Raw genomic sequence first — 18,963 nt, 5'->3', positions numbered from 1 at the left:
ACTAGTGAGAAAACTTGAACACATTCAAAGGGGGCTGAACACAAATGCAGATAACCAGATCACAGTTCTGGAGAAATGTTTACTTATCTTTAATTAGATAATAATGCAGGTCAAATAATCCACAAAACAAATCCAACAAGTCAGCTCAAAAGACTTGACAGTAGTTCCAAAGAATAAATCCCCAAAATCCACAAGGTTAATCCAAAAGCATACAAAAGGTTCACAGGAGTCTAATCAAAAAACAAAGTCAATACTTCCAAAAAGTCATTCTAATTAGTCCACAAAATAAATCCATAAGGCATTCAAAAGAGCACTTGTCAATCAATCAAAACAAAGAACTACACCAGATGCACAAAGTCTTTTAAGGACAAGGCCATAAAACAGAGCACACGGCTGACCTAGACTTAATCAAGGTACAGGAAACACTAAGCAAAGTATTTGTGGAGGAAAAGGGTGACTTAAATACACAAACCTAAACAAAGCACAGGAGACACCTATTAGACATAATGACAGAGACTGGACACCAACAAAAAGGCAGTGGGGGCCTCTAGTGACCAGAAAACAGTCCACAACCCTGACAGGAAACCAGTAGATATCAGTTTATATCTTGCTCTGTTCATGTTACAATTAGTTGCATATCTTACCTGTATATTTCAGTCTAGTTGTGTTGATATTTAACATGATCAGAAAATGACAGATGATTTTCAAAGTCTTTTCCTGTTTCTTCATAAAATGGACATAATAAAGCGTCCAAAAGTCAGAATGGACAAACCCATGTGTATAAATCACACCAAAATATGGATTTGAATTAAAACACTTAAGAGAAACATTATTTCAGACTTTTGGATAACAGCTGGATAGACTTTTATTTGATAATTATGTGCAGTATTGAGATTAACATTTATACTTGATTTGGATTGGTCAGAAGGTGTTCAGCATGGACCTGATAGCAGTTCAGGTTTCAAATCAAATCTCTCTTTTTTAAAGAATGTCCTCTTTCTGATTATATATATACAGTTATACAAACCAAAAAATAGTGTATGTCAAATATGTACAGAAGAAACTGAATTTGAGTTTAGAGACTAACTAACTAACTATAATCACAATCGTTTACATCAGCAAACAAAACATTAATATAAATTATGTATACACAGGCCAGAGGGGCGCCAGAACGCATATCACAACATGTAGCAGCTCCTTTTACCTGCTGGACCAGGTGCATGGGATGCCGTGATCGTATAGTGGTTAGTACTCTGCGTTGTGGCCGCAGCAACCCCGGTTCGAATCCGGGTCACGGCATTGGCTTTTCCACATCACCGTTGAACGCTAGGCATGGCTTTTGACCGCTGGCTGTTTGTCACTTGAAAAGCATAAAAAGGTAGGACCCCGCTCCCCTTAAAACTCACATGGGCCAGTGGCGCAATGGATAACGCGTCTGACTACGGATCAGAAAATTCTAGGTTCGACTCCTGGCTGGCTCGGCTTCCTTTTAAGAGCCCAGAGGTGTGCCACAAACTCCAGCTGCCGAATTGCTGGCAGAGTAACACCTCCCGCAATCCCTGAAATGCGGAGAGTCCTGTACTGGGAGTTACGCTGGTTTTCTGCACCAGGAACACCAGCCCACGCTCTGTCTAGCAGCTGATTTTCCGCTGGATTGCCAGCTCGAGTAGCTGGATGTTCGGTCAGCGCTGGCCGATTTTGTGCTCTGCAATGCAAGGTTCCCATACAAAGCTCTGGATGATACCGCGCTGGAGCTCAAACTGCTTGGTGGTCGAGTAAAATGCTGATCTCAACTCTCCTGGGGCGCCCTCCCATATGGTCTAGCGGTCAGGATTCCTGGTTTTCAACCAGGTGGCCCAGGGTTTGACTCCCAGTATGGGAACGTGACTTTATTGGATTGCCCGCAGAACTGGCAAGGAGTTCACCAAATCGCTGAGTTAATAACGGCTGGGAACGCTTCCTCAACGGAAACCAAAAACGATCACTGATTGCAGCCAGCAGCATGTTGGTGTTGTGTTCATTTCGATTCACTGCACAAAACATTACATAACTGATTTGTCATCACTTATTTATTTGTAGGCTCCCCCTAAGGCTCCCATGGGCCAGTGGTGCTACCTGAAGAACGATAGTCTGGGTCAGCCGGCCAATCACAGCTCACCCGGGAAATCTTTCTCGCCCAATCACATCGGCCCGTTACATCTTTCGTCCCCAATCCCTGCGCTGAAAAGATGGACAGACAATGATGGCCGCGCCCATAGCGAGCCAATCGAATCTCTCGCAATTTTATCGTTCTCCGCTAATCGCAACAATGGCCCGCCCACGGCAATCGATGGATCTTGCACGCTAATGATGTGTCATTCAAGTCAAATGTATTCGCATAATTACAGTGTCATCCATCAATCTAACCTAACACTAGCCTACAATCTCCACAGACGGTTGATCTGAAAAAGAGACCTCAGTCTGGGAATTCCTCCACATCTAAGAGTACATCCCCTACCCTGACTCCATCGCCATCCCCAACTCCTAAGCCTCTAATTGGTGAAACCCTGTCTTCTGCTTCTTCCCAACCATGTTCTAAAAGTAGTGGTGGCTCCAGCAGTGGCAGCATCACTGATGAAGGTCAGTGCAAATAAAGATGATCAGACTTTATGGTGTGTAGGAATGTACTCTCATTCACACTATTGCAGTTATACAGTAGACATACTGATGACTAAAAATAATCAGAATGAGACGGTAATAGGAGCAAATGAAAACATTTATTAAAGTAAACTATATAAACACTATACAACTATAAGTTTATTTACAACAATATTATTTGCAGCTACTATTTATACTAATTACTATTAGAATAAGAATGTCCTTTTTTAGCAGGCTGTGATTGTTATAAAATTAGCTTTTGATGCTTGTTATTTTAATTATTATTCCTTAATTACTCATTACCACATTTGTTTGACAACTACATCATTTTCAAGCCCAGTAACTGAAAGTGTTTTGCACAAGGAAACAGTCCATCATCATTCTGAAGTCACCTGGTTGTTAACTGCTGCCAGACGCATCACAATCTTCTTCCCCATAACGAACAAGAAGTTGATTGTGGATGCAGGTAAGATGAATCTGAATATAAGACAGCACATAATATAAGCTAAAGCAGAGTGAACTTCCACTGAGCAAAAACAGCAGCTAAACAAAGGTTTTACTCACAGCGAACGCCTCACGGAGAGCATGCAGCTTCAGGCCGATATCAGTTACCCCTCTCTCTGTAAGATGGTCCCTAAGAAACAAAAGATTTACATGCTTAGTGTATTAAACATACATTACTCCTTTATACCATTAAACTGTGAAGAGAAGCGTACCAAGTAAAGGGCACCTCCATCTCCTCTTGGCTAAGGCTCTCCTCACTCTCCTGCAAGACACATTAGCAATAAATCATTAAAACTCACACAGTAAATGTTACAGCCTCCCATTCAGGGGAATAGCAGCATCTGTAGATACACATCAGGTCTGAAACACAGAATTACCTCAGAGTCGTACTGTTCCTCTGAATCACTGTGGGGAGAGTCAACCTGCTCCTGCTCCCAGGTGGAGGTGTTCACCTGACCATCTTTAGCCACATGCAGGAACGTGCAGGACACCTTTTTAAAGGTTTGCTGTTAAATTAAAAAATATATAAAAATGAACACTGCAGACCCATATGTGTACAAAATTCCAAGAGTTACTATCTACAATAAAGACTTCATGACATTGCAATAAATTTACCACATAATCCTCAAGTGGCTCCATGATGGTTTCCACCCGGTTACAGGAAAGGAGCTCTGTAACCTTCCCATATTCAGGCTTAAGAGAACAATTTGAAGTGAACACAATTAGTCACTGCAACTAACAAAAGTTTTGTGACGCCACAACAGATAATCCCTCACCTGTATGCCAGTGAAATGGTCCTCGATGGTGGTCTGATAAGGGAATCCCTGCAAATGACAATTAGCTGAAACTCAAGATCTACTTCTCAAAAGTGTTCATCTAATAATCATTAATATCAATTCTCTTCATCAGAGTAACAAAGATGGTGATTACCAGCTGGTCGAAGTAGTGCGTCTTGGTGGTTTTAAACCAGCAAAAACCACTCTCAGGACCCCTTATCATCCCGAGGAAGTATCCCTTAACGTCCACTGCCTAGAAATAGAGAAACTAAACATTAGAACTTGTAAAGAAGGATGTGTGTGTGTTTGTATCTCAGCTGCAGCACTGTACAATACCCCAGACTGGGAGTTGGAGGAGTCTGCAGTGTTGTACTCAACATTACAGCAGGTGCTGTTCAGCTCACCAGCACTGAGGGGCTGTGAAAAGTAGAAGATGAGGATCATCAGTGTTTTTTATCATAGCAGTTTCACACTAACACTTTCAAACATTCTGTCACTTGGAAAATCCAGAGATCAGATTTAGTAAATAAATGACAGGTTTGGTTACCAGAACAACAGCTGAAGATGTGGAGTGAGTTTCTGTGGGTAGCTGCGGCAGGATTGGCTCAACAACCTTAAGACACAGACACACACACACACACAGACACACACACACATACACACACACACACAGACAAAAGCAGCCTACACGTTTCAAATGTAGTTAAAATATTTTACTGACACATACCTGGAGGACTGAGGGAGTATCTGATGATTCTCCCAGCAAATCCACAGCTTCTCCAATAAATTAGTTTCATGTAAGTTTAATAACTAATATTTTCTGTTAAATGTAAAACATTAAAATGGCCAAATTTATAAGGTAGTAGAGAGAGAGAGAGAGAGAGAGAGAGAGACCTTGTAAATTTTTCTCTCCTTTCTTTCTAATGCTTAAAAGTTAATAAACCTGTGAGTTAGTTAGCTAGTTAATTTGTGAAGAAACAGACTAATTGTAGCATTAGTAGCTTGTGTAAATTCACTGTACATGTGACTGATTAAACTCTCTAAATCCTCAAGTCCAGGCATCCTGATGAACTCCATCTCCCCATCAGGATCCACACGCTGCCATCTACTCAGAGGGGCTTCTTGATTGCCATCCTCTTCGTCCCACCTCCTCCTTATGCCCTGGCGTGGGACAGGAGTTATCATTGTGGCAGGAGCATAGTACATACCAGCCACAATGTTGTGGATGTCGATATTGAAATAAGGCTGGGGCAAAGGAACTGTTGAAGGCTGTGGACTCCCTGAAGGTGGTGGCCTCCTCAAAGGGGATGGGGTCCGGAGAGGGGATGGACTGCTCACAGGGGATGGGGTCCTGAGAGGAGAGAGGCCTCTCACAGGTGGGGATGGGCTTCTATCAGGGGACAGGTTCCTCGTTGACACCTCATGTTCACCACCATCTCCAGCTTCATTTTGCTGAGCAGGTCGGCTGTTGTCGTCCTCGTTAGCGCTGAGCTCTCTGTTGTAGTTGAGCTCATCTTGTGGAAACACAAACGTCTCCCTCCGTCTCCCTGTGTCAAAGAAGATGAACAGACAATGAAACACATCTAATAACATCTCATAAAAGGAAGCAGAAAACCTTATTTTAATAGCACTGTGTATGGTTTGTAAAGCAGGAAAGCCTCACTATCAAAACAAGAAGTATTTACACAAGTTATATTACTGTAATCTTCCTATAACACTGCATTAAAAACTCAGTATTTACATTTTAGCTGCATTTATAGGTGTTATACAGGGCTCTTCCAGTATCACGGCTTCACTGTTAGTCACACTGTGCACTTATTTCAATGCTTAAAAATATCTTCCCCCAAAAAATGCAGATTAAAATACATTTCTATTACAGTCTATTACTTTAGCACTTTCTTACTCCAGTGGTTCACATCCCCTTTGAGTCCAATTGTGTCTCCTCTCAAAAATTCGCCCTTTATCGTAAATTACACTACTCCTAACTATTTTATTCACGACAGCTAGAAACAAAACCTTGCTGAACAGAATTGAAACAAACAGCTTGATATTTTTGCCTAAGCTGCACTCTACATTGCCACACTAGCTCCATTTATTTGTACCGATTGGTTTTGTTCAGCTAGCTGCCTTTCCTCACAGCCCCTTTCTCTCTCCGCTTTAACAACTCGACAAACACGGACAATGAAAAATCCTTAAAATAATAAGTTACTTCATGTTATTGTAAGTATTTTAACTTATTCTATTCACTCCATCAAAAAAAACTACGAACACTGAAAAACAATTACTTTTAGCTACATGCTAATTAGCCGTCTAGCTAATCTTTGCTAATACTCCTCGGCTTGACTTAGTAAACTTTAACAAACGTTAAGTAAACATTGGGACTTTTATGAAAAGCTGATGTTAACATATCTGAAAACATGAACACTGTTTTCTTCTTCCCTGCTCGTTTCACTGGAGTCTGCCATTTTGTCCGCTAGCTTTAGCATACTGATCGTGTACGTAAAGCGATTAGCCGAATAAAGATTAGCCGAACAGAATTTCTCAAAACCATCTAATCATATAAAACGATATTCCTGATTGCGGTTTTTTGTAATAACGCGGTGTTTAAAAGACTTTATACTTAAGTGAAAAGAGGAAACTCAGTAACTCACCGTTCCAGGGGTCGTACAGTCCACATCCGGGTGCTGAGGCTCGGCTCCTCCCCCGAAGTTCATCATCGCTGCGCTGTAGAGTCGGTGTAGGAGTCAAATCCAGTAGTGGAGTACAGAGAAATCCGAAACAGGGGTGTAGCAAAAATGCCAAAAGATAATCCAAATCTTGCGACCTTCAGAACCAGTATAAACCAACACTAACTAGTATAAAACAGCACTAACTAGTATAAACCAACACTAACTAGTATAAACCAGTATAAACCAGCACTAACTAGTATAAACCAATATAAACCAGCACTAACTAGTATAAACCAGCACTAACTAGTATAAACCAGCACTAACTAGTAACAAGAGTCAATAATGAATAAATAATAATAATAATCATAATAATAAGCTGAAATGTCCGGGAAGCCCAGGGAGTGAAGCATAGCTGAAGTTTAAGGCAGCATGTAGCTGTACAGTTAGAATTCAAGCTGTAGGACCAGTTTAAAGACGATACGACCTTAAAAAAAAAAAAAAAAACTCCTGTTTACGGCATCCACCGAAAACCTCCGAGAAAAACCGAACTGTACGGAAACCAGGAAGTGAAGTCCGTAAAAAATGCATTTACAAATTATATATTTTACATTTTATAATTTGCTCCTGCTGAACACACTCAGTGTCCTCAAGGTAGGATGATCTTTATCCTTTAATGCCACACTGTTTCTACAATAAATCATGTTAAAGTGACAGTGTTACAGTCTAATGTTATGTAGCACACACGACACCTCATCTTGCCGTGAATTAGCCTAATGCTAGTTACCGTGCTAGCGAACCTGGCTACTGGTTTAAACTACACAATAAAATCATTAAGCTCGGTTTAAGAATTTATTTTATTTCCACAATGAAATATTTACCCCATTAGAAGTCCATTCTTAACAACCCCTTCTCCTGGTTTTAATAAAATAAATCGTGCTTAGCTTTGTGATTCAGCAGCTAGCGCGCTAACGGACTTTAGCCGATTTTTAGCGATTTCAATGACAGTGTAATATTTGGACTAATCATATCTACCGAGAGAACTTGTATATTTGTTGTAATTATTTAACACTTTATTGTTTATATTAATGTGAATATGATATTTCTCCTAATAATAGTTCACCTGCTAGTGAACATGCTGCTGCTTTAAATTACACACTAAAATCCTGAACCGAGTTGATGAGCTCGGGTAACGAGAATTTAGTTTATTTCCACAATATAATATTTACCCATTTAAAAGGTGACTTTTCACACCCCTGAGTACTGGTTTTACACTAAATCATGACTAGACTAGTGATTTAGTCAGGTCTAAAGGACTTAGTTACAGATGTATGTTATCTACCTAGAGAACTTCGCTAATCATTTCATTTACACAGTTAGCATCATGCTAGTTATCGTGCTAGCGAACTCGGCTACTGGTTTAAATGACACAATAAAATCCTTAAGCTTGGTCAAGAATTTATTTTATTTCCACAATGAAATATTTACCCTGTTAGTAGGTCACTTTTAACAACCCTGACTACTGGTTTTACACTAAATCATGATTAGCCTTGTGATCCGCTAGCTAGCGCGCTAGCGGACTTTAGCCGATTTTTACCGATTTAAATTACACTGTAATAGTTGGACTAATTATATCTACATGTCTATTTGTTGTAATTTGTACACATTTTATCGGTAAATATAATATAAATATAATGTTTAGCCTAATGTTAGTTAAGCTGCTAGTGAACTTGGCTGTTGTTTTACATTACACACTAAAATCCTGAACGAGTTGATGAGCTCGGGTAACGAGAATTTCATTTATTTCCACAATATAATACTCATCCCCATTAAAAAGTCACTTTTAACAACCATGACTACTGGTTTTATACTAAATCATACTTAGACTACTGATTAATCAGCTCTCGCGCTAAAGGGCATGGTTACAGATGTACACCGATCAGCCATAACATTATGACCACCGACAGGTGAAGTGAATAAGACTGATGATCTCCTCATCATGGCACCTGTTAGTGTGTGGGATATATTAGACAGCAGGTGAACATTTTGTCCTCATAGTTGATGTGTTAAAAGCAGGAAAAATGGGAAAGTGTAAGGATTTGCGCGAGTTTGACAAATGGTGATGGCACGACTGGATCAGAGCATCTCCAAAACTGCAGCTCTTGTGGGATGTTCCCGGTCTGCAGTGGTCAGTATCTATCAAACGTGGTCCAAAGCAGGAACGGTGGTGAACCGGTGACAGGGTCATGGGCGGCCAAGGCTCACTGATGCACGTGGAGAGTGAAGGCTGGCCCATGTGGTCCGATCCACAAGACGAGCTACTGTTGCCCAAATTGCTGAAAAATTTAATGCTGGTTCTGATAGAAAGGTGTCCGAATACACAGTAAATCACGGTTTGTTACTTATGGGACTGCATAGTCAGAGCGCCCATGTTGACCCCTGTGCACCACTGAAAGCACCAACAATGGGCACGTGAGCATCAGATCTGGACCACGAAGCAATGGAAGAAGGTGACCTGGTCTGATAAATCAAGTTTTCTTTAACATGGCGTGGATGGACGGGTGTGTGTGCACATGGCACCAGGATGCACTATGGGAAGAGGGCAAGCTGGCGGAGGAAGTGTCATGCTTTGGGCAATGTTCTGCTGGGAAACCTTTTGGTCCTGCCATCCATATGGATGTTGCTTTGACATGAACCACCTACCTAAGCATTGTTGCAGGCCATCTACACCCTTTCATGGTAACGGTATTTCCTGATGTCTGTGGCCTCTTTCAGCAGGATGATGCACCCTGCCCCAAAGCAAAAATGGATCAGGAATGGTTTGATGACCACAACAATGAGAATGAGGTGTTGACTTGGCTTCCAAATTCCCCAGATCTCAATCCAATCGAGCATCTGTGGGATGTGCTGGACAAACAAGTCCAATCCATGGAGGCCCCACCTCGCAACTTACAGGACTTAAAGGATCTGCTGCTAACATCTTGGTGCCAGATACCACAGCACACCTTCAGGGATCTAGTGGAGTCCATGCCTCGATAGGTCAGGGCTGTTTTGGCAGCAAAAAGGGGACCAACAGCATATTAGGAAGGTGGTCATAAAGTTATGGCTGAGCAGTGTATGGTATCTACCTAGAGAACTTCACTAATGGTTTCATTTCCACAATATCATAGTGAGTATAAAGGTTTTAATAATTATACAGTGTAATATTTTTTATAGATTTGGGTGGTGGACAGGGGCAGGAGGTTTTAGAGAGTTTAATCAGGTCACATGTACAGTGAATTTACACAATCTGACTGCTACAATTTTTCTGTTTCTTCACAAGTTAACTAATTATCAAACTCACTGCTTTATTAACTTTTATGCATTAATAGGAAAGTTTGATATTGTGTAATTGAAGAGTCATAATTCTGAGTCACAGAAAAATAATCTATTGCAGAGCCTGTGGATGTGCTGGAGGAATCAGCAGATACTCCCTCTGTCCTCCAGGTATGTGTCAGTTAAATAGTAATATTTTAACTTCATTTAAAACCTACAGGCCACTTTTTTCTAAGTGTGTGTGTGTGTGTGTGTATATGTGTGTGTGTGTGTGTTTGTGTGTGTGTGTGTGTATGTGTGTTTTTGTGTGTGTGTATGTGTGTGTGTGTATGTGTGTGTGTGTATGTGTGTGTGTGTGTGTATGTGTGTGTGTGTGTGTGTGTGTGTGTGTGTGTTTGTGTGTGTGTGTTAAGGTCATTGAGCCAATCCTGCAGCTGCTGTCCACCGAACCACACGAAGAACCTTCAGCTGTCATTCTGGTAAGAAAATCCTTCATTTATTTCCTAAAGCCAATCAATGGATTTTACAAGGTTGTTTTTACTGTAAAGAATGTTAGTATAAATCTGATATGATAAGAAGCACTTATGATCTTCATGCTCTACATTTCACAGCCGCTCGATGCTGATGAGCCGGACAGTGCCTGCCGTGATGTTCAGTGTGTGTCTGTAGTCTCCTCCCTCTCCCAGGTATTCTACACTGCTGTAACTGAGATACAAACACACAAACATCCTTCTTTACAAGATCTAATGTTAAGTTTTGTTTCTCTGTTTCTGGCCAGTGGACATGAGCAGAGACATCATTGGAATGATGAGGGGTCCAGAGAGTCGGCTCTGCTGGTTTGAAAGCGCAGAGACACACTGCTTGACTCGCGAGGTAATCACAGTCTTTATTACTCTGATGAAGAGAATGGACATTTTTGAACTGACATGATTTTTAGAAGAGCACTTTTGTGAAATGTGGTTGTAGATCTTGAGTTTCATCTAATTGTCTTTTACAGGGATTCCCTTATTATACCAGTGATAAGGAGAGTTTCACTGGCATTCAGGTAAGGGATTATTCATTGTGGCATCACAAAATGTTATGAACTGCAGTGACTAATTGTGTTTGTGTGTTTTAAGTTTGTTGAGCCGAACATCCAACTGCTGCCCACAGAACAACCTCAAGACCCTTCACCTGTTTTTCTGTTTTTTTCTAAGTGACAGAATATTAGTATGAAACTGCTGTGATCAGAAGCACTCATGATCTTCCTGCTCTACTTTTCACAGCCGCTCGATGCTGGTGAGCTGATCAGCGCTTGGTGTAATATTCAGTTCCTCTCTGCACAGGCCTCCATCTCCCAGTTCAAGGTATTCTACAGTGCAGCAGCTGAGATACAAACACACAAACACCCGTCTTTACAAGTTCTAATGTTTAGTTTTGTTTCTCTATTTTCAGTCAGTGGAAATGAAAACATACTTCCTGGGGATGATAAGGGGCCCACAGAGCCGTCTTTGTTGGTTTAAATCCACCAAGACGAGCAGCTTGAATCACATGGTAATCACAGATTTAATTACTCTGAGGAAGAGAATTGACCTTGATGATTATTAGACGCTCACGTTTGTGAAATAGATCTTGAGTTTCAGCTTTTTGTCATTTGCAGGGATTCCCTTATGAGTCCTCCATAGAGAACTGTTTCACTGGCATACAGGTAAGGGATTATTCGTTGTGGCATCACAAATCTTTTGTTAATTGCAGTGACTAATTGTGTTCACTTTAATTTGTTCTCTTAAGGCTGAATCTGGGAGGGTTACAGAGTTCATCTCCTGTAACCGAATGGAGACATCATTCGTCGTGCCACATTATTTTGTGGTAAATTTATTGCACTGTCATGAAGTGTATCTTGTAGTTAGTAACTTTTAGAATTTTGTCAGTTGTGCTTTTATTTGTCTTCAGTGTGGATATTTTTTTTATTCAACAGCAAACCATTACAACGGTAACCTGCACTTTGCTGTATGTGGCTGAAGATGGACAGATGTTCACCTCCACTTGGGACTATGATCACAACGACTGTGAGGTAATTCAGACTTTCAGACCTGATGTGTATCTACATATGCTGCTATTCCCCTGATTCGGATACTGTAAAATTTACTGTGTGAGTTTTAATGATTTAATGATTTGGCTTGCAGGAGAGTGAGGAGCGCCTTAACCCAGAGGAGTTGGAGGTGCCCTTTATTTGGTACGATCCTCTTCACTCTTTAATGATGTAACAGTGTATTGTATGTTTAATATACACTAAACATTTACATCTCTTGTTTCTTAGCTGCCATCTTTCAGACAGAGGGGTGACTGAAATCGGCCTGAAGGTGCCCGCGCTTCGTGAGGCGTTTGCTGTGAGTAAAACCTTTATTCAGCTGCTGTTACTGCGCAGGTAAAGTCCACTCTGCTTTAACTTTTATATTGTGTGCTGTCTTATATTCAGACTCTGCTTGCCAGCATCCACAAGCAGAACTTCTTGTTCATGGCTGGAAAGAAGATGGTCATGCGACTGGCAGCAGCTAACAACCAGGTGACTTCAGAATGATGAAAGACTGTATCATTTTTGTGATGGAAATAATTTCAGTTTCTCAGCCATAGCCAAAGTGAGTTACAGAGATTTTTTCGTTTGCTTTAACAGGATGCAGTTGGTGTGCAGTTGGCCTACGAGGCCCTGATTCGATTCCTGAGGACGCCTTCCAATCAGGAATCGATTAAAGCAGAGCTCAGCTCCTGTGTAAGCTAATAAACGCCTGTGTGAAATGACAGATGTTTAAAGATAACAGATTTTGCTAATATAGAAAACAGGACTCCAATATGTAAAGCTAATTTATTTTTGTATCTTTTCTACTCTGTGCAGGACCACCACTACAACTTCCTGGATGTTTTTTTGAGCTGATTTTCTTCAGCTACTTTATAAATGGCTCAAAACCTCAGCCAGTAAGTGTCTTATCAGGAGATTTCTAAGTAATGTTTGAGTTTCAGAACATGGTCTATTTGATCTGGTTTTCTTTTTCCATATTTTTTAAACCTGATAAGACATGGCATTAATGAAGCTTGTCTTTCTTTCCAAAAGTTTAAGGGAGGATTCTTGGAGCGCCTGCTTGCGCTCTTCAGCATGTGGGACGTGGACGTGTGGGAGCCTGCAGCAGAGCTGTACTTCACAGTGCTTATTGTAAGTGTTGAATATCTTCTGATGCCACGATCCACAAATTCTCAGGATTGTATCTTAAACTCAGTGACACTATGTTGGATGTGTGTGGAATTTGTCAATAGGATTACCTTACAGAGCTTGCTGAAGTACTCTTCACTCAGCCTCTGGAGCTCTACAGTGACCCAGCAGCCTTAGCCACCACAGTTCAGCGACTCCTCAAGCTGCACGTCCAGCTGATGATGGACATTTTGGAGGAGCTCTGAGCAATGTCTTTCCCCTTACCCACTTCATCTTTTCTTCCTCTGTTTCATTTCATCTTCTTTTCTCTCACTTCTTTTTCCTACATTGCTCAGGCTCCACACGTAAGTATGAAATCATTTTATTTCTATTTTTGATCAACTTAATATTTAAAAAATCTCTTTTCTTTCCTACAGGTTTGTACAGTGAACCCCAGGACCTGAAGAAGGGCTTAACCTTAGCATTTAAGATCCCTCGTCCCTTAATAATCGTCCCTTATTAATCTATCCCTCTGTTCCTATCCCACTCCCCCTATTCCCATCAATAGCCTATAGATTGTAAATACATATATAGAATTGTTTAGAAATAAACTTATTTGTATACTTCTTATAGACTTTGCTTAAATAAATGTTTATATTTGTTCCTATTGCGGTCTCATTCTGATTATTTTTAGCCATCAGTATATGTATAAAAGTTTCCTTTAAACGCAACACAAACTGAATTTTTCACTCATATACAGATCATTTTTACAGAATTTCACAACCTTTAAATGGTTTACTAAAATGTGAAAAATAACAAATATATTATATATTTGTTATTATATTATATTCAGTGTTGGGGAAAGTTACTTTTAAAAGTAATGCGTTACAATATTGTGTTACTCCCTAAAAAAGTAACAAATTGCATTACTTAGTTATTTTTTATAAAAAGTAATGCGTTACGTTACTTTTGCGATACTTTTTCTTAAATTTGACCAGTAGACTCGTTCTCTTTTCATTTTATACACATAGAAACCTATGTGTTACATTACAAAGTAAACTCACAGTCCAAGTTAATAAAGACATTAAAGAGTGCAATATAGTCTTCCTAAAGTCATTCTAAAATTAGATCAATCTGCAAATGTTTTCTTCAGGTCTGCCTCCATTTCTATATATGCCTTGTCCAAAAAGCTTGTAAAGGTTTTGCGATCGGAGAGCACGGCCCCTGTCCATTTCCCTGATTTTGCTGATGATATTACAAAATGTCGGCGCCTTCACAGTGAAGAGTGGCTGCATCTCCTCAACAATAAATGCAGCAACCAATTTATTGAGTTCAGTCAAACTAATTGTTTTACCTGGTGGTGAACTGAAATCTAGCTTTTGTTGTTCAGCAGTAGGCGGGGTATATTAATACTGACATACATGGTTTGTTTATGTAAACTAATGTTAAATAATATCATTTAAGGGGACCATAATGTAAAGCATTATTCACTGAGACATTTCCCATATGAGTAACAGTTATTCTACCATAATTTAAATCATATCTAAGGCTGGGTTTGATTAGGAGTGGGATTATTAGATAGATGAATTCAGACCCTCGGTGTGAAACATCACCCCCTGGACACAGGTGGACACAGCGTCCCTCATTTATTCCAAGTGTAGGGTGGCTTGAGTTCAGACACCATTAGTCAGGTGTGACAGCATTAATCATACTGCAGAATTCCTCTTCACTAAACAGCTTACGAGACAGATACCCCCTGCTGAAGAAATCTGTTTGCTTCACTTTTGTTCAGTCACACAGGACAGCTGTTCTAACTGTTAGATAAGCTTTATTAACCCCACTGATCAAAATGTTTGCTTCCAGTTCCCTTTTAGTCCTACTGCCAACACCATTTTTCCATTTTCAGACAGATCACATTTATCTATGACAAGAAGCAAGATATGCCACAAATGATCTAAAAGCACACCATCAGACTGAGCTTTGTCCAGCAACTTCCATGTACATTAGTGTCTTAAAAATCAATTTCAGCCACAGCAGTATGTCAGAGCTTGAGATGCATTTCCTCAAAACACCTGGAATCAGTTATAAATGTTGCCTGCACAGACAAAACAAGGACATTTTAAGACACATTGAGGCCATTTCTGTCATAAATGAACACACTTAAATTAATACACTAGCCTTCAAAATAAGGAATGTACAAAACAGAAAAGAAATATATAAAAACTGGACACTTTATAGCCTTGCTAAGGCCATAATAAAATATATAGTGGGGTCCAAATGTCTGAGACCACTAGTAAAAATGCTTCTTTTTGGCGTTTTTTTCTAATTTAATACATCAATTTGTTATACAGATTATATTATTTGACAACAACTTTCGTTCTTTCTGCAAATCTTTGAAATTTATGCAAGATGCCTTTCTGAGCTTCTAGCATTTAGCATGTTGCCTTTTTTGCTTTAAATGAGTGTGTGCATTTGAGCTGCATGGACACCACAAGTTTATGTAAAACCTTACAAGCCATTTTAGATCAAATGCATCAGTGTGTCACTTGAACACATGCTTCAGTAAAAAAGATCAGACATGAAGAAAATCTGACCTAAATAGACACCTAGAAAGAGTACAGAATCTTAAATGAACTATTGTTTACTTTCTATATTTTAAATAGGAAAAAATGCAGTTGAAGAAAAATCCCAGATTATTAATGTGGTCACAGAATTTTGGACTTTTTTTCAGTGGACCTAATCAATACATTTATCACATTACAATTATTTATGTGAGTAATAAACCATATAAACATACTGTGATAACACTTTACATTAAGGCTCTGTTAACTTACTTTATTTACTGCATTAGTTAACATTAAAGAAATGCTTATATGAAAGCTGATACCTTCTTTATAACAGATCACCTTAGACCCTGAATCTCTTCTTGGAGCTGCATTTGATTTGTATTGTGATATGTGAACTGACAGAAACTTCTTAACAATTACTGGTATACTTATGAAGAACAATTTACTTTAAAATAAATAACAGAACTGTAGGATGGGAATAATGAGGATTTAAGTGTTTTAAACCTAAGTGCCAGAATCTCTTCACAGAGCTTTAACTATGCGGTATTTCAAGATAATCACAGCCACATACAGTGTGATGAGATGAAATAATAATTCTCTTGGACTCAAGGTCTAAGACACATGTATGACATTCACAGTGCTGACGAGACTAAGCATGCAGGGAGGGGCTATGGGTAACAGTGGGGGTAAGTACACACATGGGTAGAGTGTAAGTATAAGAGTATAGGGTATAAATACTGAAATCACAAAAAAGTACATTCAAAATGAAAACTATACATTATAGAAAACACAGGGTCCAAAGCTTTAAAGTGCAGTAATGCTTCTAAAAGTAACCTGAGATGAATGAAATTTAAAGTGACACAGTGTGTAGTAAGGTGTTAAGTCAGTAGCCTGTGTTATTCCTGCTGCCACCTCTGTATGATGGCCTTCTGTACAAGTATAAAAATAAAATTTCATTCAAGTCATTTAATTCATTTATTATTTCTATTTCATTAAGTGGTTACAGGCTGGTCTTCTTGTGAAAGTATATAAAGAGACTTAATGCATTACTTCTATACTCTGTGGTACCTGATAGTAAGTCTCCTGTATTAGGTCAATTCTCAATCTCACCACAGGATGGCAGTATCGGATACAGCTTATATAAAACAAGGCGAAACCTAGAACTACCTCATCATCATTAGATTACATATCCAACAGTGAGATTGATTTGTTGTGAGAAAGCCTAGTGCGTAAATTGATTGAAATAATAAGTTGCTGAATTTTCTCAGGAACAGTCATCTAGTTCAATTCAGTGAATGTCAGATGATGTTTGTGTGTTGCCAGGTGTGTGGTTTTTAGACCAAACAATTATTTCAGGTCTTGTGTGTGGCACATGTTCCATAATACTTCGTGCCAAGTAAGAATGTCACTTTTGAGAAGTTTTTCTCTGCTGACCAGACACAAGGAGTGAGTTTTGACCAGTACCTTGCGAAACTGCACACACTAAGTAAGACTTGTGAATTTGGAGATTTTAGAGACTCAATGGTGAGGGACAAAATAGTCTGTGGGATTCCTGATAATGGTCTCAGGGAAAGACCCTGACCCTGACCCTGACACTGGAGAAATCAGTCAATATGTGTAGACCTGCTGAAATAACTTGTGCACAAGCCAAGGAACTACATAGAGAAGATGCTGCAGTGCAGGCCATTAAAAAAGAGGAGCAAAACACATTTTGCAAAGCAAAAGCAGCAAAGAATGAAAACCCCAAAAAGTAAATGCTGAAGATGTGGAAGCGAAATCTGCAAAAATAATGTGTCTCCTGCGATGTCTTGCAGACCAAGATGACCTGTTAGACCTCCTGAAAGGCTTATTGAAATTTGTTAAATATTTCAAGGACTGGGGTAGTTGAAAAAGAAAAAGGTTGATTGTAATATCTCACAGTTAAACTGCAACTATTGTGTTACTGTTAGATAAAAGAAAAAAAAGGTTGTTTTTTGCATAAAAGTTAGTAATAGAAGTAAAGAATCCCAAAGATAGTGCTTTACTTTTAAAGTGGGGAAGATGTGATGTTATGAATGATTACATGTGATTTTGGTTCCGGGTGTGTGTGTGTGCGTCTGGACAGTTTAGAGGGGAACCGCAAGTTGTGCTATAAGAAATGTTGTGCAAAATGCTAAGTAAAGTGAAGTGGCTAAAAAGACATTGAAGCTCTCCAGCATGTTGATTAAAACATAAAAGAGGGCATCACATTTAGTGCTACATCACATACACACATATGGTCCACAGTGTCAGTGTGAAATGCCACAGAAATCACATTGTTTGTTTCTGGAATTAGCCTGAATTAGCATATTTATGTTTACATTTTTTATATATATATAAAAATATATAAAAATAAAAGTCCTCACACATCACCATTAGCCAGTGTACGGTATACAGTGAGGGAAAACATTATTTGATCCCCTGCTGATTTTGTATATTTGCTCCCTGACAAAGAAATGATCAGTCTGTAATTTTAATGGTAGGTTTATCTGAACAGTGAGAGACAGAATAACAAGAAAAACAATCCAGAAAAACACATTTCAAAAAAAGTTATACATTGATTTGAATTTTATTGAGTGAAATAAGTATTTGACCCCTTTGCAAAACATGACTTATTACTTGGTGGCAAATCCTTGTTGGCAATCACAGACGTCAGACATTTCTTGTAGTTGGCCACCAGGTTTGCACACATCTCAAGGAATTTGGGCCCACTCCTCTTTGCATCCACGACCCATTTTTAATGCCCTGGCTGAGGGAAGGAGGTTCTTACTCAAGATTTGACGGTACGTGGCTCCGTCCATCGTCCCTTTGATGCGGTGCGGTTGTCCTGTCCCCTTACCAGAAAAGCACCCCCAAAGCATAATGTTTCCACCTCCATGTTTGACGGTGGGGATGGTCTTCTTGGAGTCATAGGCAGCATTCCTCCTCCTCCAAACACGACGAGTTGAGTTGATGCCAAAGAGCTGGATTTTGGTCTCATTTGACCACATGACCTCTGAATCATTCAGATGTTCACTGGCAAACTTCAGATGAGCCTGTACATGTGCTTTCTTTAGCAGGGGGACCTTGTGGGCGCTACTGGATTTCAGTCTTTCACGGCATAATGTGTTACCAATTGTTTTCTTGGTGACTATGGTCCCAGCTGCCTTGAGATCATTGACAAAATCCTCCAGTGTTATTTTGGGCTGATTCCTCGCCGTTCTCATGATCATTGAAACTCCATGAGGTGAGATCTTGCATGGAGCCCCAGAGGAAGATTGACGGTCCTTGTGTTTCTTCCATTTGGGAATAATCGCACCAACTGTTGTCACCTTCTC

At 39.6% G+C, this 18,963-nt stretch overlaps 3 non-coding genes across 3 annotated transcripts; all 3 read left to right on the top strand.

Moving 5' to 3' along the window:
* The first annotated feature begins 1,227 nt into the window (after nt 1-1,227).
* Nucleotides 1,228-1,299, top strand: trnah-gug (transfer RNA histidin (anticodon GUG)). Its single transcript has one exon. It is a non-coding gene; the product is annotated as a tRNA-His (tRNA).
* A 109-nt stretch (nt 1,300-1,408) lies between these two features.
* trnar-acg (transfer RNA arginine (anticodon ACG)) lies at nt 1,409-1,481 on the top strand. The gene has a single exon. It is a non-coding gene; the product is annotated as a tRNA-Arg (tRNA).
* Nucleotides 1,482-1,809: 328 nt separating this feature from the next.
* Nucleotides 1,810-1,882, top strand: trnae-uuc (transfer RNA glutamic acid (anticodon UUC)). The gene has a single exon. It is a non-coding gene; the product is annotated as a tRNA-Glu (tRNA).
* The last annotated feature ends 17,081 nt before the right edge of the window (nt 1,883-18,963 follow it).

Source organism: Hemibagrus wyckioides, unplaced genomic scaffold, assembly GCF_019097595.1.
Source record: "Hemibagrus wyckioides isolate EC202008001 unplaced genomic scaffold, SWU_Hwy_1.0 Contig6, whole genome shotgun sequence".
In the NCBI taxonomy this organism is placed as follows: Eukaryota; Metazoa; Chordata; class Actinopteri; order Siluriformes; family Bagridae; genus Hemibagrus; species Hemibagrus wyckioides.
Note: the sequence above shows the minus strand (reverse complement) of the source record. Positions and strands in the feature narration are given on the sequence as shown.